Below are 23,626 nucleotides of genomic sequence, written 5' to 3'. Positions count from 1 at the left end.
TGAGAAAATTCGACAAGCCACCTAGCTTCAGTGGACAATTAATCACCAATCCTTGCTATTCAACATGGGCGGGGAAATTGAAAACTGGTTCTCTAGTTTGTTCTCTTCGATCCCACAGGGTATAAAAAACTTTCTGGCAGGAGGTTTTCATTTTCTCATAATCCTTTTCAGTCATGCTGATTTATGCTATATTTCACCTAGTGCTCCATTGTCTTTGCTACTGTTGTAAACCTGTGACTAAGACTTTTCAGTCCAAGAAGGAGACCAGGGACCACTAGGTCCAGACCTTCCATTCTAAAAATAGAGAATCATGTTAAACGTTAACCCTGAGATTAACAAAAATATACACCCAAGCAGAATGGCTTCTTGGCAGGGGTGACATCACCTCCCCTGTCTGGTCAACAGTTAAGGAAGCCCTCCCAAAGTTACCCTGGTTCCTTCCCTTTCTAGGCCCTTTAATGGCTACTGGTGTTCTTCTCCTTTTTAGCCCTTGTTTAACCTTTTGGTTAAGTTTGTGTCTTCTAGGCTCCAGCAATTTGAAGTAAGGCTTGTGATGGTTCAAGAAATTCAACCCATATCAGCGCAGAGTGGCCCAGGTCCCTACAGGTCCTTGGAATAGTCAGAGAGGGACTTCTACACCTCTAGGGTAGGCTAGGGTCTGCGGCCCCTGTCCAGCAGGAAGGAGTTTCAGAAGAAGAGATCTTTGGCTCCTTACCCCTTAAGAGTAAGGGTGTAGAGTCTCTCGGGGGGAATGAGACAGGCTGGGACCTGGGACTTTTTGCTGCAGTGCTTACACCTGGACAAATACCTCCTTAAGCAACAAAATACGAAGAAACTATAAGGGACTAAAAATAACTGCATGTGGGCTTCCCTAGTGGCACAGTGGTTGAGAGTCCGACTGCCGATGCAGGGGACACGGGTTCGTGCCCTGGTCTGGGAAGATCCCACATGCCGTGGAGCGGCTGGGCCCGTGAGCCATGGCCGCTGAGCCTGCGCATCCGGAGCCTGTGCTCCGCAACGGGAGAGGCCGCAACGGTGAGAGGCCCGCGTACTGCAAAAAGAAAGAAAGAAAAAAAAAATAACTGCATGCATGTGCAGCTGGGGCAAATTATGGACAAAAGATACAAAAAGACAAAAAAGAAAAAAAACAACCCAACTGCCACTTCTGAAGAGCTGGGAGCAAAAACAGGGTGTTGGGAGCAAAAGCAGAGTACTGCACATGCCCCCTGCACTCACCACCACCAAACGGGTGGGCAAAACACCTAAGCCACCCCTCCGGCCTGACCCCTGGACACACCCCACCCTCACCCCACATAGAACCAGCTCGCCCCCAATCAGGGAGTGAGCAAGGGAACCTGTTACTAGTTTTCGCTGCCCCCTGCTGCAGCAGGGGCCCCAATAAAGCCTTGCCTGAATTTCTTGTCTGGCCTCTAGTCAATTTCTATTGATTAGGGAAGGCTAAGAACCCTGGTTGGTATCAATAATAACAACAGCACTGTTGTTATTGATGACAGTACAAAGGTATTTCCTTGCTTATTCTGCTCTTGAAAGCATACTATCTGCTTCATATGTGTTAGCTCGTTTAATAGTCAAATAACCCATGACACAAGTTGTTTATTCTTGTTTACAAAGGAAACTGAGGTTCAGAGAGGCTAAGGAATTTGCTCAAGTTACATGACGTGATACAACACTAAGACTATGAAAAGTTCAGGTACATTGTAATCTAGAGCAACCACTGAAAAAATTATGGAAAGAAGCATATCTAAAAAGCTAACAGATAAATTAAAATGGAACTCTTAAGAACATTTTTAACCCAAAAAGAAGGCAAGAAAGAAGAAAGGAACAAGAAGGGGGGGAGGAACAAACAAAACAAGTAGTATGATGGTAGACCTAAAGTTCAATCATATTAATGAAAGGCAGAAATTGTCTAATGGATAAAAAAAAAGCAAGGCCAAACTATATGTTCTATAAAAATCATGCTTTTAATGTAAAGACAGATGGAAAAGTAAGTGGATGGAAAAAATATTTCACAACTAGTAAACACAAGAAGCTTGGAGGGTACTATTACTATCAGATAAAACAGACTTCAGGACAGAGTATTACTAAAGGGTAATCATAATGGGGTTAATTCGGGGAGACAAACATGTATGTGCCTAGTAACAGAGCTTCCAAATAGACAAAGCAAAAATGGACACATTTAAAAAAAAAAATGGACACATTTAAAGAAAGACAATAAAGATGTAAAAAAAAAAAAAAAAGACAAACCCACAAGCATAGTTGAAGATTTTAACATCTTCTCTCAGCAATTGATAGAATTAGACAAAAATTCAATCAAGATATATAAAATATGAACACCACTATTAACCACCTTGATCTGACATTGATAGAACATTTCACCAGGAACTTCCCTGGCAGTCCAGTGGTTAACACTCCACACTCCCAGTGTATGGAACACGGGTTTGATCCCTGGTTAGGGAACTAAGATCCCACACACCACACAGCACAGCCAAAAAAACAAAAAAAAAAAATTTTCACTAATAGCTGTGGAATATACATTCTTTTCAAATGCACATAGCACATTCAACAGAATAGATGTATGCTGGGCCCTACAAGTCTTGTTTAGAAGGATTGAAATCGTACAGAGTGTTGCCTGACCACAATAGAATCAAATTAGAAATCGGTAACAAGATAACTGTAGTATAAGCCCCCGACTGCTGAATTTTTTTTCATTGTAATGCAGGTGCCTGGCTTAAGCTTCTGACCACTGAGGCATCCATCTGAAAGACAGGTACCCCAAATAACAGGAGACCCTACCTGTGACCACTGAGTCGGTGGGTCATACCTGGACCATGTGTCCTGACCCAGACAAGTGAAATAGCACCAATGGCACCATGAAAGGGGTGATACAGTGGAGGCGTCGGGTCTCTGTGTCACCACTTGACTCACTGCTATGGCTCTTCCTCCCCTGACCCAATGGGATATATCATGGGTCCAATCCCTGGTGCAATGTTGCTAAAAAATTAATAGACCAATATGAACATCCTAAACATCTGGTGCCAGCTTCTCCTAAGAACCCTGCAGAGGTGCACCGGCTCCTTGATAAACTCAGAACCTCCAACAAGCATCCTGTGCTGCCGCACACCAGCATGCCAGGCCCTTATGTTCCACTCCAGAGGCTGAGCAGCTGTTCCCAAAGACCCTGTGAGTACTGTGCTAGTGGAAGCAGACCCCACCCCAGCGAGGTCAGCTGGGGCACCCTGGAGAGGAGAGCAGCCGCTTACAAAGCGGGCTCACAGGGACGTCATCCACAAACATCCTGTAACAACGCGTAAGATTAAGGTAACAGGAGAGGATCACAAAGTAGAAAGAGATCAGAAACTATACCTTAACTGAAATTCAAACCTTCCTGAAAGATTTTGGGAGACAGGATCAGGATGGCAGAGGAGTAGGACAGGAAGCTCACCTTCTCCCACAGAGACGTTAAAAATACATCTACAAGTGGAACAGTTCACACAGAACATCTACTGAACACCAACAGAAGACCTCAGACTTCCAAAAGGGCAGGAAAACCTCCACATAACCAGACAAAAGGAAAAAGAAAAAGGAGTTGGGATGGGGCCAGCGCCCAAGGGAGGGAGCTGTGAAGGAGGAAACGTTCCCACCTCCTGGGAAGCCTCCTCACTGCAGGGAGATCAGCCTGGATGGAGGGGGAGCTTTGGAGCCTAGAAGGAGAGTGCAGCAACTGGTTTGCAGAAGGCAAAATGGAGAATAACCTGCACAGAAGGTCAGCACCACTGCCCTGCGCTCCCCACCCTGAGACCCCCGTCTGTTGGTGCAGGTGGGGGCTGGGTGCTGACGTTTAGGCTTCAGAGGTCAAACCCAGGGAGAGGACTGGGGTTGGCTGCCCAGGGACAGCCTGAAGAGGCTGGACTGTGGCAACTGAGGGTGTACTCAGAAGAAGCCTGGGCCCACCAGAGAGGTAAGGTACTATTACTGGGGGGCACATGAGGAGAGGGGCAGGACCACCATAAGAGCTTCTTTCCTGTGAGCCCTCCCACACAACAGGACACTGCCTACAGGAGCTTCGGGGGAGAGTGCAAGTTGATGCCACCATCGTGGGCTGCAGAGGTGGGCACAGGCCACTGCTACAAGACCCCTGATCAGGTACCAAGCACTGCCCCTGCTGTCCCCGGAGTGTGCAGACAGCAGCTGCACATACAAGACCCGTGAGCAGGCAGCAGGGCCTGCCCCCACCATCCTGGGAGTGCGCAAGGGCCGCTGCACCTGCACACCCCATATCAAGAAGGTAACAGCCAGCACACACTGAGGAAAGAGACAGCAAGCATCCGAACTAAAAGCAGCCCCTTGATTTCAGAAAAGATGGCAGCGCAGAAGGACTTGAGCTCCCCTCCCCTCGCGAAAACACTCAAATCACAAGTAACTGCTGAACAACCATCTACAAAAAAGACTGGAACCTACCAAAAAAGATATTTTACATTCAAAGACAAAGAGGAAGCCACAACGAGACAGTAGGAGGGGCACTTTAGCAACATATTCAAGTCCCACACCCACAGGAAGGGTGACCCACAAACTGGAAAATATTTATATCGCAGAGGTTCTCCCACAAGAGAGTTCTGAGCCCCACAGCAGGCTCCCCAGCCTAAGGTCTGGCATCAGGAGGAGTAACCCCCGGAGCATTTGGCTTTGAAGGCCAGCAGGGCTTGAGTGTAGGAGCTCCACAGGACTAGGGGAAACAGAGACTCCACTCTTGGAGGGAGCACACAAGCTTACACATACAATGGGATCCAGCACAAATCAGTAACTCCACAGAAGCCTGGGCTGGACCTACCTAAGAGTCTTGGAGGGTCTCCTGGGGAGGGGGAGGTTGGCTGTGGCTCACAGTGGGGGCAAGGACACTGGTGGCAGAGAGGCCCCAGAGAAAACTGATTGGCATGAGCTCTTCCAGAGGTCGCCATTTTGGCATCAAGACTTGGCCCTACCCAACAGCCTACAGGCTCCAGTGCTGGAACACCTCTGGCCAAACAACCAGCAGGATAGGAACACAGCCCCACCCATCAGCAGACAGGCTGCCTAAAGCTGTTCTGAGCTCACAGCCACCTCTAAACACACCTCTTGACATGGCCCTGCACATGAGATGGACAAGACCCAGTCCACCCACCAGTGAGCAGGCACCAGTACCTCCCACCAGGAAGCCTGCACAAGCCTCAGGACCAACCTCACCCACCAGGGGGCGGACTCAAGAAACAAGAGGAGCTACAATCCTGCAGTCAGAGGAAAGGAGACCACAAACACAGAAAGTTAGACAAAATGAGACTGCAGACAAATACATTCCAGACAAAGGAACAAGATAAAAACCCACAAGAACTAAATGAAGTGGACATAGGAAACTTACCTGAAAAAGAATTTAGAGTAATGATAGTAAAGACAATCCAAGATCTCAGAAAAAGAATGGAGACACAAGAAATGTTTAACAAAGAGCTAGAAGATTTAAGGAACACACAAACAGAAATTAACAGTACAATAACTGGAATGAAAAACACACTAGAAGGAATCAATAGCAGAATAATTGAGGCAGAAGAATTAATAAGTGAGCTGGAAGACAGAATGGTGGAAATCACTGCCATGGAACAGAATAAAGAAAAAAGAATGAAAAGAAATGAGGACAGTCTCAGAGACCTCTGGGACAATATTAAATGCACCAATATTGGCATTATAGGGGTCCCAGAAGGAGAGAGAGACAGAGGGCCTAAGAAAATATTTGAAGAGATTATAGCTGAAAACTTCCCTAACATGAGAAACGAAACATTCACTCAAGTCCAGGAAGTGCAGAGTCCCAGGCAGGATAAACCCAAGGAGGAACACGTCAAGACACATATTAATCAAACTGACAAAAATTAAAGACAGAGAGAAAATATTAAAAGCAACAAGGAGAAGCAACAAATAACACACAAGGGAATCCCCATAAGGTTATCAGCTGATTTTTCAGCAGAAACTCTGCAGGCCAGAAGGGAGTGGCATGATATATGAAATCATGAAAGGGAAAGGGAAAGTGATGAAAGGGAAAAACCTACAACCAAGAATACTCTACCCAGCAAGGCTCTTGTTCAGATTCGACAGAGAAATCAAAAGCTTTACAGACAGGAAAAAGCTAAGAGAATTCAGCACCACCAACCCAGCTTTACAACAAATCCTAAAGGAACTTCTCTAGGTGGAAAAGAAAAGCCCACACCTAGAAACCAGAAAATTATGCATGGTAAAGCTCACTGGCAGAGGCAAATATAAAGTAAAGGTAGTAAATCATCCACACTCAAATATGATATTAAAACAAGCAATCATGAAAAGAGGAGAGTACAAATGCAGGATACTGGAGATTAAGAGACCAGCAACTTAAAATAATCTTGTACCTATATAAACTGCTATATAAAAACTGCACAGGAACCACAAACCAAAAATCTACAATAGATTTCTACAAAAAAGAAAAAGGAATCCAAACACAATACTAAAGATAGATATCAAATCACAAGAGAAGAGAGCAAAAGAGGAATGGAAGCAAAAAGACCTTTAAAAACAAATTCAAAACAATTAACAAAATGCCAATAAGAAGATACATATTGATAATTACCTTAAACGTAAATGGATTAAATGCTCCAACCAAAAGACATAGACTGGCTGAATGGATACCAAAACAAGACCTGTATATATGCTGTCTACAAGAGACCCACTTCAGATCTAGGGACACATACAGACTGAAAGTGAGGGGATGGAAAAAAGTATTCCATGCAAATGGAAATCAAAAGAAAGCTGGAGTAGCAATACTCATATCAGAAAAAATACACTTTAAAATAAGGACTGTCACAAGAGACACAGAAGGACACTACATAATGATCAAGGAATCAATCCAAGAAGAAGATATAACAATTGTAAACATGTATGCACCCAACATAGGAGCTCCTCAATGTATAAGGCAAATACTAACAACCATAAAAGGAGAAATCAACAGTAACACAATAATAGTGGGGGACTTTAACACCCCACTTACATCAATGGACAGGTCATCCAGACAGAAAATCAACAAGGAAACATAGGCCTTAAATAACACATTAGACCATATGGACTTAATTGATATTTACAGAACATTCCATCCGAAAGCAACAGAATACACTTTCTTCTCAAGGGCAAATGAAACGTTCTCCAAGATAGATCACATTTTGGGACACAAATCAAGCATTCGTAAATTTAAGAAAATTGAAATAATAGCGAGCACCATTTCCAACCACAATGCTCTGAGATTAGAAATCAATTACAGGAAAAAAAACCAGTAAAAAACATAAAGACGTGGAGGCGAAAAAATGTGTTACTAAACAACCAATGGATCACTGAAGAAATCAAAGAGGAAATCAGAAAATATCTAGAGACAAATGAACATAAAAACACAATGATCCAAAACCTATAGGATGCAGCAAAAGCAGTTCTAAGAGGGAAGATTATAGCAATACAATCTTACCTCAGGAAACAAGAAAAATCTCACAAAAACAACCTAAACTTACACCTAAATCAACTAGAGAAAGAAGAACAAACAAAACCCAAAGTTACTAGAAGAAAAGAAATCAAAAAGGTCAGAGCAGAAACAAATGAAATAGAGACAAAGAAAACGACAGAAAAGATCAATGAAACTAAAAACTGGTTCTTTGAAAAGACAAACAAAATTGATAAATCTGTAGCCAGACTCATCAAGATAAAAAGGGAGAGGGCTCAAATCAATAAAATTAGAAATGAAAAAGGAAAACTTACAACGGACACCACAGAAATACAAAGGGTCATAACAGACTACTACAGATAACTATATGCCAATAAAGTGGACAACCTAGAAGAAATGGACAAATTCTTAGAAAGGTAAAACCTTCCAACACTGAACCAGGAAGAAATAGAAAATATGAACTGACCAATCACACAAGTACTGAAATTGAAATAGTGATTTTAAAACAGGACCAGATGGCTTCACAGGTGAATTCTATCAAACATTTAGAGAAAAGTTAACATCTATCCTTCTGAAACTCTTCCAAAAAACTGCAGTGAAAGTACACTCCCAAACTCATTCTATGAGACCACCATCACCCTGATACTAAAACCAAAGACACAACATAAAAAGAAAATTACAGGTCAATATCAATGATGAACATATACACAAAAATCCTCAACAAAATAGTAGCAAACCAAATCCAACAATACACTAAAAGGACAATACACCATGATCAAGTGGGATTTATCCCAAAGATGCAAGAATTCTTCCATATCCACAAATCAATCAGTGTGACACACTAAATTAAAAAATTGAAGAATAAAAATTATATGATGATCTCAAGGTGCAGAAAAAGCTTTTGACAAAATTCAACACCCATTTATGATAAAAAATTTCCAGAAAGTGGGCATAGAGGGAATATACCTCAACATAATAAAGGCCATATGACAAACACACAGCTAACATCATTCTCAATGGTGAAAAACTGAAAGCATTTCCTCTAAGATCAAGAACAAGACAAGATGGCCACTACCACCACTTTTATTCAACATCATTTTGGAAGCCCTAGCCATGGCATTAGGAGAAGAAAAAGAAATAAAAGCAATCCAGGTCTGTTTTTCTGCAGACTTACAAAGAGGTTTATGTGGGCCCACAGTGAGATGGCAGCGGCTTACAGGCCAAGAAACAAAGCCTCAAATGAAACGCCAAGTACTCCTTGGTGTGAGCCCTCCCAGAGTCCGCCATTAGCCCCACCCATCAGCAGTCAAGCAGATTAAAGTTTTACTGAGCTCTGCCCACCAGAGCAACAGCCAGCTCTACCCACCACCAGTCCCTTCCATCAAGGAACTTGCACAAGCCTCTTAGATAGCCTCATCCACCAGAGGGCAGACAGCAGAAGCAAGCAGAACTACAATCCTGCAGCCTGTGGAACAAAAACCACATTCACAGAAAGATAGACAAGATGAAAAGGCAGAGGGCTATGTACCAGATGAAGGAAGAAAATAAAACCCCAGAGAAACAATTAAATGAAGTGAAGATAGGCAACCTTCCAGAAAAAGAATTCAGAATAATGATAGTGAAGATGATCCAGGACCTCAGAAAAAGAATGGAGGCAAAGATCGAGATGATGCAAGAAATGTTTAACAAAGACCTAGAAGAATTAAACAACAAACAAACAGAGATGAATACAATAACTGAAGTGAAAACTACACTAGAAGGAATCAATAGCAGAAAAACTGAGGCAGAAGAACAGATAAGTGACCTGGAAGACAGAATGGTGGAATTCACTGCTGCGAAACAGAATAAAGAAAAAAGAATGAAAAGAAATGAAGACAGCCTAAGAGATCTCTGGGACAACATTAAACATAACAGGATTCACATTATAGGGGTCCCAGAAGGAGAAGAGAGAGAGAAAGGACCAGAGAAAATATTTGAAGAGATTATAGTCGAAAACTTCCCTAAAATGGGAAAGGAAATAGCCACCCAAGTACAGGAAACACAGAGAGGCCCATACAGGATAAACCCAAGGAGAAACAAGCCGAGACACATAGTAATCAAAGTGGCAAAAATTAAAGACAAAGAAAAATTATTGAAAGCAACAAGGGAAAAATGACAAATAACATACAAGGGAACTCCCATAAGGCTAACAGCTGATTTCTCAGCAGAAACTCTACAAGCCAGAAGGGAGTGGCATGATATACGTAAAGTGATGAAAGGGAAGAACCTACAACCAAGATTACTCTACCCGGCAAGCATTTCATTCAGATTACATTGAGAAATCAAAAGCTTTACAGACAAGCAAAAGCTAAGAGAATTCAGCACCACCAAACCAGCTTTACAACAAATGCTAAAGGAACTTCTCTAAGTGGGAAACACAAGAGAAGAAAAGGACCTACAAAAACAAACCCAAAACAATTAAGAAAATAGTCATAGGAATATACATATCGATAATTACCTTCAACGTGAATGAATTAAATGCTCCAACCAAAAGACATAGGCTTGCTGAATGGATACAAAAACAAGACCTATCTATATGCTGTCTACAAGAGACCCACTTCAGACCTAGGGACACATACAGACTGAAAGTGAGGGGATGGAAAAAGATGTTCCATGCAAATGGAAATCAAAACAAAGCTGGAGTATCAATATTCATATCAGATAAAATAGACTTTAAAATAAAGACTGTTACAAGAGACACAGAAGGACACTACACAATGATCAAGGGATCGATCCAAGAAAAAGATATAACAATTATAAATATATATGCACCCAACATAGGAGCACCTCAATACATAAGGCAACTGCTAACAGCTATGAAAGAGGAAATCAACAGTAACACAATAATAGTGGGGGACTTTAACACCTCACTTACACCAATGGACAGATCATCCAAATTGAAAATAAATAAGGAAACAGAAGCTTTAAATGACACAATACACCAGATATATTTAATTGATATTTATAGGACATTCCATCCAGAACCAGCAGATTACACATTCTTCTCAAGTGCGTATGGAACATTCTCCAGGATAGATTACATCTTGGGTCACAAATCAAGCCACAGTAAATTTAAGAAAACTGAAACCATATCAAGTATCTTTTCTGATCAAAACGCTATGAGATTACAAATGAATTACAGGGAAAAAAATGTAAAAAAACACAAACACGTGGAGGCTAAACGTTACTAAATAACCAAGAGATCACTGAAGAAATCAAAGAGGAAATTAAAAAATACCTAGAGACAAATGACAATGAAAACACAATGATCCCAAACTTATGGGATGCAGCAAAAGCAGTTCTAAGAGGGATGTTTATAGCTATACAAGCCTACCCCAAGAAACAAGAAAAATCTCAAATAAACAATCTAACCTTACACCTAAAAGAACTACAGAAAGAAGAACAAACAAAACCAAAGTTAGCAGAAGGAAAGAAATCATAAAAATCAGAGCAGAGGGCTTCCCTGGTGGCACAGGGGTTGAGAGTCCGCCTGCCTATGCAGGGAACACGGGTTCGTGCCCCGGTCCGGGAAGATCCCGCATGCCGTGGAGCGGCTGGGCCAGTGAGCCATGGCCGCTGAGCCTGCGCGTCCGGAGCCTGTGCTCCACAATGGGAGAGGCCACAACAGTGGGAGGCCCGCGTAACGCAAAAAAAAAAAAAAAATCAGAGCAGAAATAAATGAAATAGAAACAAAGAAAACAATAGCAAGGGTCAATAAAACTAAAAGCTGGTTCTTTGAGAAGATAAACAAAATTGATAAACCATTAGCCAGACTCTTCAAGAAAAAGAGGGAGAGGACTCAAATCAATAAAATTAGAAATGAAAAAGGAGAAGTTACAACAGACCCCGCAGAAATACAAAGCATCCTAAAAGACTACTACAAGCAACTCTATGCCAATAAAATGGACAACCTGGAAGAAATGGGCAAACTCTTAGAAAGGTATAAGCTTCCAAGACTGAACCAGGAAGAAACAGAAAATATTAACAGACCAATCACAAGTAATGAAATTGAAACTGTGATTAAAATTCTTCCAACAAACAAAAGTCCAGGACCATATGGCTTCACAGGTGAATTCTATCAAACATTTAGAGGAGAGCGAACATCTATCCTTGTCAAACTCTTCCAAAAAATTGCAGAGGAAGGAACACTTCCAAACTCATTCTACAAGGCCACAATCACCCTGATACCAAAACAAGACAAAGATACGACAAAAAAGAAAATTACAGACCAATATCACTGATGAATATAGATGCAAAAACCCTTAACAGAATACTAGCAAACAGAATCCAACAACACTTTAAAAGGATCATACACCATGATCAAGTGGGATTTATCCCAGGGATGCAAGGATTCTTCAATATACGCAAATCAATCAATGGGATAAACCATATTAACAAATTGAAGAATAAAACCATGTGATCATCTCAATAGATGCATAAAAAGCTTTTGACAAAATTCAACACCCATTTATGATAAAAACTCTCCAGAAAGTGGGCATAGAGGGAACCTACCTCAACATAATAAAGGCCATATGCGACAAACCCACATCAAACATCATTCTCAATGGTGAAAAACTGAAAGTATTTCCTCTAAGATCAGGAACAAGACAAGGATGTCCACTCTCACCACTATTATTCAACATAGTTTTGGAAGTCCTAGCCACGGCAATCAGAGAAGGAAAAGAAATAAAAGGAATACAAATTGGAAAAGACATAAAACTGTCACTGTTTGCCGATGACATGATACTATACATAGAAAATCCTAAAGATGCTACCAGAAAATGACTAGAGTTCATCAATGAATCTGATAAAGTTGCAGGATACAAAATGAATACACAGAAGTTTGTTGCATTCCAATACACCACCAACAAAAGATCAGAAAAGTTAAGGAAACGATTCCATTTACCATCTCATCAAAAAGAATAAAATACCTAGAAATAAACCTATCTAAGGAGGGAAAAGACCTGTACTCTGAAAACTATAAGATGCTAATGAAAGAAATCAAAGATGACACAAACAGATGGAGACATAGAACTTGTTCTTGGATTAGAAGAATCAATATTGTCAAATTGACTATATTACACAAAGCAATCTACAGATTCAATGCAATCCCTATCAAATTACCAATGGCATTTTTTACAGAATTAGAACAGAAAATTTTACAATTTGTATGGAAACAAAAGACCCTGAACAGCCAAAGCAATCTTGAGAAAGAAAAACAGAGCTGAAGGAATCAGGCTGCCTGACTTGAGACATTACTACAAAGCTATAGTAATCAAACCAGTATGGTACTGGCACAAAAACAGAAATATAAATCAATGGAACAGGATAGGAACTCCAGAGATAAACCCATGCACCTATGGTCAACTAATCTATGATAAAGGAGGCAAGAATATACAATGGACAAAATACAGGCTCTTCAGTAAGTGGCGCTGGGAAAGCTGGACAGCTACATGTAAAAGAATGAAATTAGAACACTCCCTAACACCATAGACAAAAACAAACTCAAAGTTGATTAAAGACCTAAATGTAAGGCCAGATACTATGAAACTCTTATAGGAAAACATAGGCAGAACACTCTCTGACATAAATCACAGCAATACTTTTTTAGATCCACCTCCTAGAGGAATGAAAATAAAAACAACAATAAACAAATGGGACCTAATTAAACTTAAAACTTTTGCACAGGGATTTCCCTGGTGGTCCAGTGGCTAAGACTTTGCACTCCCAATGCAGGGGGCCCAGGTTCAATCCCTGGTCAGGGAACTAGATCCTACATGCCCCAACTAAGAGTTTGCATGCTGCAACTAAAGATCCTGCATGCCTCAACTAAAGGTTCCGCATGCCACAACTAAAAAGATCCTGCATGCCGCAACTAAAAAGATCCTGCATGCCACAACTAAAAGATCCCACATGCAGCAACAAAGATCCTCCTGTGTGCTGCAACTAAGACCCAGAGCAGCCAAATTAATTTTTAAAAATTATTATTTATTTTTAAAAAACAACTTTTGTACAGCAAAGGAAACCATAAACAAAACGAAAAGAGAACCTGCAGAATGGGAGAAAATATTTGCAAATGAAGCAACCAACAAGGGATTAATCTCCAAAATACATAAACAGCTCATGCAGCTCAACATCAACAAAACAAACAACCCAATCAAAAACTGGGTGAAAGATCTAAATAGATATTTCTCCAAAGAAGACATACAGATGGTCAAAAAGCAGATGAAAAGATGCTCAACATCGCTAATTATCAGAGAAATGCAAATCAAAACTACAATGATATATCACCTCACACCAGTCAGGATGGCCATCATTAAAAAATCTACAAACAATAAATGCTAGAGAGGGTGTGGAAACAGGGAGCCATCCTACACTGTTGGTGAGAATGTAAATTGGTACAACCATATGGATAACAGTATGGAGGTTCCTTAAAAAACTAAATGTGATCCAGCAATCCCACTCCTGGGCATTGACAGATGAATGGATAAAGAAGATGTGGTATACATATATACAACGAAACATTACCCAGCCATTAAAAAGAATGAAGTAATGCCATTTGCGTCAACATGGATGGACCTAGAAATTATCATACAGTGACTTCCCTGGTGGTCCAGTGGTAAGACTCTGTGCTCTCAATGCAGGAGGCCCAGGTTTGATCCCTGGTCAAGGAACTAGGTTCCACATGCATGCTGCAACTTAGAAGTCTGCATGCCACAACTAAGAAGACCATGTGCCACAATAAACATCCTGTGTGCCACAACTAAGACCCGGTGCAGCCAAAATAAATACATACATATATACGTACATAAATAATTTTTTTTTAATTATCATACTTAGTAACCCAAATAATGAAAGATAAATATCATATGAGAGACCTTCAAGATGGCGGAAGAGTAAGATGTGGAGATCACCTTCCTCCGTACAAATACATCAGAAATACATCTACATGTGGAACAACTCCACAGAATACCTACTGAACGCTGGCAGAAGACCTCAGACCTCCCAAAAGGCAAGAAACTCCCCCACGTACCTGGGTAGGGCAAAAGAAAAAATAGAGACAAAATAGGGACAGGACCTGCACCAGTGGGAGGGAGCTGTGAAGGAGGAAAGGTTTCCACACCCTAGGAAGCCCGTTCACGGGCGGAGACTGCAGGTGGCAGAGGGGGGAAGCTTCAGAGCCACGGAGGAGAGCACAACAGGGGTGCGGAGGGCAAAGCGGAGAGATGCCCGCACAGAGGATCGGTGCCGACCAGCACTCACCAGCCCGAGAGGCTTGTCTGCTCACCCGTCGGGGCAGGCGGGGCTGGGAGCTGAGGCTCGGGCTTCCGTCGGAGCACAGGGAGAGGACTGACAGCGTGAACACAGCCTGAAGGGGTTACTGCACCATGGCTAGCCGGGAGGGAGTCCGGGGAAAAGTCTGGACCTGTCGAAGAGGCAAGAGACTTTTTCTTACCTCTTTGTTTCCTGGTGCGTGAGGAGAGGGGATTGAGAGTGCTGCTTAAAGGAGCTCCAGAGAAAGGCGCGAGCCGCGGCTAAAAGTGCGAACCCCAGAGACGGGCATGAGATGCTAAGGCTGCTGCTGCCGCCACCAAGAAGCCTGTGTGCAAGCACAGGTCACTATACGCACATAGCCTCCCGGGAGCCTGTGCAGCCCACCACTGCCAGGGTCCCGTGATTCAGGGACAACTTCCCCGGGAGAACACACGGCGCGCCTCAGGCTGGTGCAACGTCACGCCGGCCTCTGCAGCCGCAGGCTCGCCCCGCATCCGCACCCCTCCCTCTCCCCGGCCTGAGTCAGCCAAAGCCCCCTAATCAGCTGCTACTTTAACCCCATCTTGTCTGAGCGAAGAACAGATGCCCTCAGGAGACCTACACGCAGAGGCGGGGCCGAATCCAAAGCTGAACCCCAGGAGCTGTGCAAACAAAGAAGAGAAAGGGAAATCTCTCCCAGCAGCCTCAGGAGCAGCAGATTAAACCGCCACAATCAACCTGACGTACCCTGCGTCTGTGGACTACCTGAATAGACAACGAATCATCCCAAAATTGATATGATGGACTTTGGGAGCAATGATATATATATATATATTTTTTTTATTTTTCTCTTTTTGTGAATGTGTATGTGTATGCTTCTTTGTGTGATTTTGTCTGTATAGCTTCACTTTTACCAACTGTCCTAGGGTTCTGTCTGTCCGTTCTTTTTTTTAGTATATTTTTAAACGCTTGTTATCATTAGTGGATTTGTTTTCTGGTTTGGTTGTTCTCTTCTTTCTTTCTTTTTTTTTTTTTTTTTGCGGTACGCGGGCCTCTCACTGTTGTGGCCCCTCCCGTTGCGGAGCACAGGCTCCAGACGTGCAAGCTCAGCGGCCATGGCTCATGGGCCCAGCCGCTCTGCGGAATGTGGGATCTTCCCAGACCGGGGCACGAACCCGTGTCCCCTGCATTGGCAGGCGGACTCTCAACCACCGCGCCACCAGGGAAGCTCCTCTTCTTTCTTTTTATTTTTAAATTTTTTTATTACCTTTTAATTTTAATTTTTAATAATTATTTTTTATGTTTTACTTTAATAACATTACTTAATTCTTTCTTTCTCTCTTTCTCCCTTTCTCCCTTTCCCTCTTTCTTTTCTCCCTTTTCTTCTGAGCCGTGTGGCTGACAGGCTCTAAGTGCTCTGACTGGGTGTCAGGCCTGTGCCTCTGAGGTGGGAGAGCCGAATTCAGGACAATGGTCCACCAGAGACCTCCCAGCTCCACATAATATCAAACAGAAAAAGCTCTCCCAGAGATCTCCATCTCAACGCTAAACCCAGCTCCACTCAAAGACCAGCAAGCTACAGTGTTGGACACCCTATGCCAGAAAACTAGCAAGACAGGAACACAACCCCACTGATTAGCAGACAGCTGCCTAAAATCACAATAAGGTCACAGACACCCCAAAACACACCACCGGACGTGGACCTGCCCAGCAGAAAGACAAGATCCAGCCTCATCCACCAGAACATAGGCACTAGTCCCCTCCACCAGGAAGCCTACACAACCCACTGAACCAACCTTAGCCACTGGGGCAGACACCAAAAACAACAACAACTACGAACTTGCAGCTTGTGAAAAGGAGACCCCAAACACAGTAAGTTAAGCAAAATGAGAAGACAGAGAAACACATGGCAGATGAAGGAGCAAGGCAAAAACCCACCAGACCAAACAAATGAAGAGGAAATAGGCAGTCTACCTGAAAAAGAATTCAGAGTAATAATAGTAAAGATGATCCAAGATCTTGGAAATAGAATGGAGAAAACACAAGAAACGTTTAACAAGTACCTAGAAGAACTAAAGACCAAACAAACAATGATGAACAACACAATAAATGAAATTTAAAATTCTCTAGAAGGAATCAATAGCAGAATAACAGCCAGAAGAACGGATAAGTGACCTTGAAGATAAAATAGTGGAAATAACTACTGCAGATCAGAATAAAGAAAAAAGAATGAAAAGAATTGAGGACAGACTCAGAGACCTCTGGAACAACATTAAATACACCAACATTCGAATGACAGGGGTCCCAGAAGAAGAAGAGAAAAAGAAAGGGACTGAGAAAATATTTGAAGAGATTATAGTTGAAAACTTCCCTAATATGGGAAAGGAAATAGTTAATCAAGCCCAGGAATCACAGAGAGTCCCATACAGGATAAATCCAAAGAGAAACACGCCAAGACACATATTAATCAAACTATCAAAAATTAAATATAAACAAAAAATATTAAAAGCAGCACACGAAAAACAACAAATAATATATAAGGGAATCCCCATAAGGTTAACAGCTGATCTTTCAGGAGAAACTCTGCAAGCCAGAACGGAGTGGCAGGACATATTTAAAGTGATGAAAGGGAAAAACCTACAACCAAGATTACTCTACCCAGCAAGGATCTCATTCAGATTTGACAGGGAAATTAAAACCTTTACAGACAAGCAAAAGCTAAGAGAATTCAGCACCACCAAACCAGCTTTACAACAAATGCTAAAGGAACTTCTCTAGGCAGGAAACACAAGAGAAGGAAAAGACCTACAATAACAAACAGAAAACAATTAAGAAAATGGTCATAGGAACATACGTATCGATAATTACCTTAAATGTAAATGAATTAAATGCTCCAACCAAAAGACATAGACTGGCTGAATGGATACAAAAACAAGACCCATATATATGTCTACAAGAGACCCACTTCAGACCTAGGGACACATACAGACTGAAAGTGAGGGGATGGAAAAAGATGTTCCATGCAAATGGAAATCAAAAGAAAGCTGGAGTAGCAATTCTCATATCAGACAAATAGACTTTAAAATAAAGACCATTACAAGAGATAAAGAAGGACACTACAGGGCTTCCCTGGTGGCGCAGTGGTTGAGAGTCTGCCTGCCGATGCAGGAGACACGGGTTTGTGCCCCGGTCCGGGAAGATCCCACATGCTGCGGAGAGGCTAGGCCCGTGAGCCATGGCCACTGAGCCTGCAAGTCCAGAGCCTGTGCTCTGCAACAGGAGAGGCCACAACAGTAAGAGGCCCGCGTACTGAAAAAAAAAAAAAAAAAAAAGGACACTACATAATGATCAAGAGATCAATCCAAGAAGAAGATATAACAATTGTAAATATTTATGCACTCAACATTGGAGCACCTCAATACATAAGGCAAATGCTAACAGCCATAAAAGGGGAAATTGACAGTAACACAATCATAGTTGGGGACTTTAACACCCCACTTTCATGAATGGACAGATCATCCAAAATGAAAATAAATAAGGAAACACAAGCTTTAAATGATACATTAAACAAGATGGACTTAATTGATATTTATAGAACATTCCATCTGAAAACAACAGAATACACTTTCTTCTCAAGTGCTCATGGAACATTCTCCAGGATAGATCATATCTTGGATCACAAATCAAGCCTTGATAAATGTAAGAAAATTAAAATCATATAAATTATCTTTTCCGACCACAACGCTATGAGACTAGATATCAATTACAGGAAAAAATCTGTAAAAAATACAAACACATGGAGGCTAAACAATACACTACTTAATAACCAAGAAACACTGAAGAAATCAAAGAGGAAATCAAAAAATATCTAGAAACAAATGACAATGAAAACATGATGACCCAAAACCTATCGGATGCAGCAAAAGCAGTTCTAAGAGGGAAGTTTATAGCAATACAGTTCTACCTTAAGGAACAAGAAACATCTCAAATAGACAACCAAACCTTACACTAAAGCAATGAGAAGAACAAAAAAAAACCCCAAAGTTAGCAGAAGGAAAGAAATCATAAAGATCAGATCAGAAATAAATGAAAAAGAAATGAAGGAAACAACAGCAAAGATAAATAAAACTAAAAGCTTGTTCTTTGAGAAGATAAACAAAATTGATAAACCATTAGCCAGACTCATCAAGAAAAAAAGGGAGAAGACTCAAATCAATAGAATTAGAAATGAAAAAGGAGGAGTAACAACTGGCACTGCAGAAATACAAAGGATCCTGAGAGATTACTACAAGCAACTATATGCCAATAAAATGGACAACCTGGAAGAAATGGACAAATTCTTAGAAAAGCACAACCTTCCGAGACTGAACCAGGAAGAAACAGAAAATATAAACAGACCAATCACAAGAACTGACACTGAGACTGTGATTAAAAATCTTCCAACAAACAAAAGCCCAGGACCAGATGGCTTCACAGGCGAATTAAACATATAGAGAAGAGCTAACACCTATCCTTCTCAAACTCTTCCAAAATATAGCAGAGGGAGGAACACTCCCAAACTCATTCTACAAGGCCACCATCACCCTGATACCAAAACCAGACAAGGATGTCACAAAGAAAGAAAACTACAGGCCAATATCACTGATGAACATAGATGCAAAATTCCTCAATAAAATACTAGCAAACAGAATCCACCAGCACATTAAAAGGATCATACACCATGATCAAGTGGGGTTTATCCCAGGAATGCAAGGATTCTTCAATATATGCAAATCAATAAATGTGATACACCATATTAACAAATTGAAGAATAAAAACCATATGATCATCTCAATAGATGCAGAAAAAGCTTTTGACAAAATTCAACACCAATTTATGATAAAAATCCTCCAGAAAGTAGGCATAGAGGGAACTTATCTCAACATAATAAAGGCCATATATGACAAACCCACATCCAACATGGTTCTCAATGGTGAAAAACTGAAACCATTTCCAGTAAGATCAGGAACAAGACAAGGTTGCCCACTCTCACCACTATTATTCAACACAGTTTTGGAAGTTTTAGCCACAGCAATCAGAGAAGAAAAAGAAATAAAAGGAATCCAAATCGGAAAAAAAGAAGTAAAGCTGTCATTGTTGGCAGATGACATGATACTATACATAGGGAATCCTAAAGATGCTACCAGAAAACTACTAGAGCTAATCAGTGAATTTGGTAAAGTAGCAGGATACAAAATTAATGCACAGAAATCTCTTGCATTCCTAAACACTAATGATGAAAAATCTGAAACAGAAATTAAGGAAACACCCACATTTACCATTGCAACAAAAAGAATAAAATACCTAAAAATAAACCTACCTAAGGAGACAAAAGACCTGTATGCAGAAAACTATGACACTGATGAAAGAAATTAAAGATGATACAAACAGATGGAGAGATATACCATGTTCTTGGATTGGAAGAATCAACATTGTGAGAATGACTACACTACCCAAAGCAATCTACAGTTCAATGCAATCCCTATCCAACTACCAATGGCATTTTTCACAGAACTAGAACAAAAAATTTCACAATTTGTATGGAAACACAAAAGATCCCGAATAACCAAAGCAATCTTGAGAAAGAAAAACGGAGCTGGAGGAATCAGTCTCCCAGACATCAGACTATACTACAAAGCTACAGTAATCAAGACAGTATGGTATTGGCATAAAAACAGAAATATAGATCAATGGAACAGGATAGAAAGCCCAGAGATAAACCCACACACATATGGTCACCTTATTTTTGATAAAGGAAGCAAGGATATACAATGGAGAAAAGACAGGGCTTCCCTGGTGGTGCAGTGGTTGAGAGTCCGCCTGCCGATGCAGGGGATGCAGGTTCGTGCCCCGGTCCGGGAAGATCCCACATGCCGCGGAGCAGCTAGGCCCGTGAGCCATGGCCAAAAAAAAAAAAAAAAACTAAGGAAAGACAGCCTCTTCAATAAGTGGTGCTGGGAAAACTGGACAGATACATGTAAAAGAATGAAATTAGAACACTCCCTAACACCATACTCAAATATAAACTCAAAATGGATTAAAGACCTAAATGTAAGGCCAGACACTATAAAACTCCTAGAGGAAAACATAGGCAGAACACTCTGTGACATAAATCACAGCAAGATCCTTTTTGACCCACCTCCTAGAGAAATGGAAATAAAAACAAAAATAAACAAATGGGACCTAATGAAACTTAAAAGCTTTTGCACAGCAAAGGAAACCAATAACAAGACAAAAACCTCAGAATGGGAGAAAATATTTGCAAACGAAGCAACTGACAAAGGATTAATCTCCAAAATATACAAGCAACTCATGCAGCTCAATATCAAAAAAACAAACAACCCAATCCAAAAATGGGCAGAAGACCTAAACAGACATTTCTCCAAAGAAGATATACAGACTGACAACAAACATGTGAAAGGATGCCCAACATCACTAACCATTAGATAAATGCAAATCAAAACTATAATGAGGTATCACCTCACACAGGTCAGAATGGCCATAATCAAAAAATCTACAAACAATAAATGCTCGAGAGGGTGTGAAGAAAAGGGAACCCTCTTGCACTGTTGGTGGAAATGTAAATTGATACAGCCACTATGGAGAACAGTATGGAGGTTCCTCAAAAAACTAAAAACAGAACTACCATATGACCCAGCAATCCCAACACTGGGCATATACCCTGAGAAAACCATAATTCAAAAAGAGTCATGTACCACAATGTTCACTGCAGCTCTATTTACAATAGCCAGGAGATGGAAGCAACCTAAGTGTCCATCCACAGATGAATGGATAAAGAAGATGTGGCACATATATACAATGGAATATTTCTCAGCCATAAAAAGAAACGAGTTAACTGTAGTGAGGTGGATGGACCTACAGTCTGTCATACAGAGTGAAGTCAGTCAGAAAGAGAAAAACAAATACCATATGCTAACACATATATATGGAATCTAAAAAAAAAAAAAAGGGTTATCAAGAACCTAGGGGCAGGACAGGAATAAAGACACAGACGTAGAGAACGGACTTGAAGACTGGGGAGGGGTAAGGGTAAGGGTAAGCTGGGACGAAGTGAGAGAGTGGCATGGACTTATACCTACTACCAAATGTAAAACAGATAGCTTGTGGGAAGCAGTTGCATAGCACAGGGAGATCAGCTCAGTGCTTTGTGACCACCTAGAGGGGTGGGATAGGCAGGGTGGGAGGGAGACGCAAGAGGGAGGAGATACGGGGATATGTGTACATCTGTATAGCTGATTCACTTTGTTATAAAGCAGAAACTAACACACCATTTTAAAGCAATTATACTCCAATAAAGATGTTAAAATATATATATATGATATCACTTATATGTGGAATCTAAAAAAAAAAATAATAATAATACAAATGAACTTATTTCCAAAACAGAGACTCACAGACATGGAAAACAATCTTATGGTTACCAAAGGGGAAAGGGAGGTGGGGTGGAGGGATAAATTAGGAGGTTGGGATTAACATATACACACTGCTATATATAAAGCAGAGTGCTCGCCTTGGCAACACATATATTAAAATTGGAAGGATACAGAGAAGATTAGCATGGCCCCTGCACAAGGAAGACCCACGAATTCGTGAAGTGTTCCATATTTTTGTTCAGAAAACATAAGGAAGATGAAGATTCACCAAACAAGCGCTATACGTTGGTTACCTATGTTCCTGCCACCACTTTGAAAAATCTATAGTTAATGTGGATGAACACTAACTGCTGATTGTCAAATAAAATTATAGAACTGCAAAAAAATAAATAAAATAAAATAACCAACAAGGACCTACTGTATAGCACAGGGAGCTATACTCAATATTTTGTAATAACCTATAAGGGAAGAGAATCTGAAGAAGTGTATATATATATATATATATATATATATATATATATAAAATCACTGTGCTGTACAACTGAAACTAACATGATATTGTATCACTAAATCAACTACACTTCAATTTTTTAAAAAACAACAACAACAACAAAAAAGTCTTAGGAGCTCTGTGCCAGAAATGGGGATGAGGATCAAATATTTATTTCTTATTATAAATCACGGCTTCACAGTTGTCAACCAAGAAATAGTGCAGGAGGCTGCAAATAAGAAACGAGTTTACTGGGCATCCTAAGAATTGCAATTCAGGAGACACAGATTCAAGTAAAACCAAAAGAGTGTTTCCAGGAAGAGTCACGGCTTACAGAGGCAAAAAGCCACAAAGTTAAAAGTTGCCTGGCAAGAATTGTGATCAACTCTGACACAAGTTGGAAAACATTTGTCCTTAAGGAATCACAAGTTATTTTAGGGTCGGGTCCAATAAGTAGATAGGTTATCATGAGTTATTTTAGGGTAAGGGTCTGATAAGTATCTTGAGTATCTGGTAGATGTTCTGAATGACTCCATTAGGACAGTAAGTGGTCAAAATGTCAGATTCCATCCAGGCTGAGATGTGTATAAGCCACACTTCCTTAATGGCCTCCAGGCTCTCTTAGCAATGGCAACTCCATTTTGCTTTTCCTTTCACACAGTCCACCCCTTGGTCTTCAAACATGAATCCTTTATAACAAAACAATCTTAAAAGTCAAAAGATACTGGCACATTACTAGAATCCCATTTAGTTATTAATAAGTATCCAGTCCACCAGGATGTCCTATGAAAATGTCTACCACAGTGAGGTGGAAACCGAGGGCAGTCAAGAGTTCGATCCCTTAAACTCTAACTTGCTTAGTAACATCCCATAACCTGCCCTCACCAATCAAGCTTGTCTTAAATGTTCCTG

General features: G+C 40.9%; 2 non-coding genes across 2 annotated transcripts; both read left to right on the top strand.

The window, feature by feature from the left end:
- Positions 1-13,230: 13,230 nt before the first annotated feature.
- On the top strand, positions 13,231-13,303 carry TRNAG-CCC (transfer RNA glycine (anticodon CCC)). The gene has a single exon. It is a non-coding gene; the product is annotated as a tRNA-Gly (tRNA).
- A 9,050-nt stretch (positions 13,304-22,353) lies between these two features.
- LOC117202657 (U6 spliceosomal RNA) lies at positions 22,354-22,460 on the top strand. The gene has a single exon (XR_004485133.1). It is a non-coding gene; the product is annotated as a U6 spliceosomal RNA (small nuclear RNA).
- Positions 22,461-23,626: the final 1,166 nt, after the last annotated feature.

Source organism: Orcinus orca, chromosome 20 (genome assembly GCF_937001465.1).
Source record: "Orcinus orca chromosome 20, mOrcOrc1.1, whole genome shotgun sequence".
Classification (NCBI taxonomy): domain Eukaryota; kingdom Metazoa; phylum Chordata; class Mammalia; order Artiodactyla; family Delphinidae; genus Orcinus; species Orcinus orca.
The sequence above is the reverse complement of the archived record's forward strand: the minus strand, read 5'-3'. Positions and strand labels throughout refer to the sequence as shown.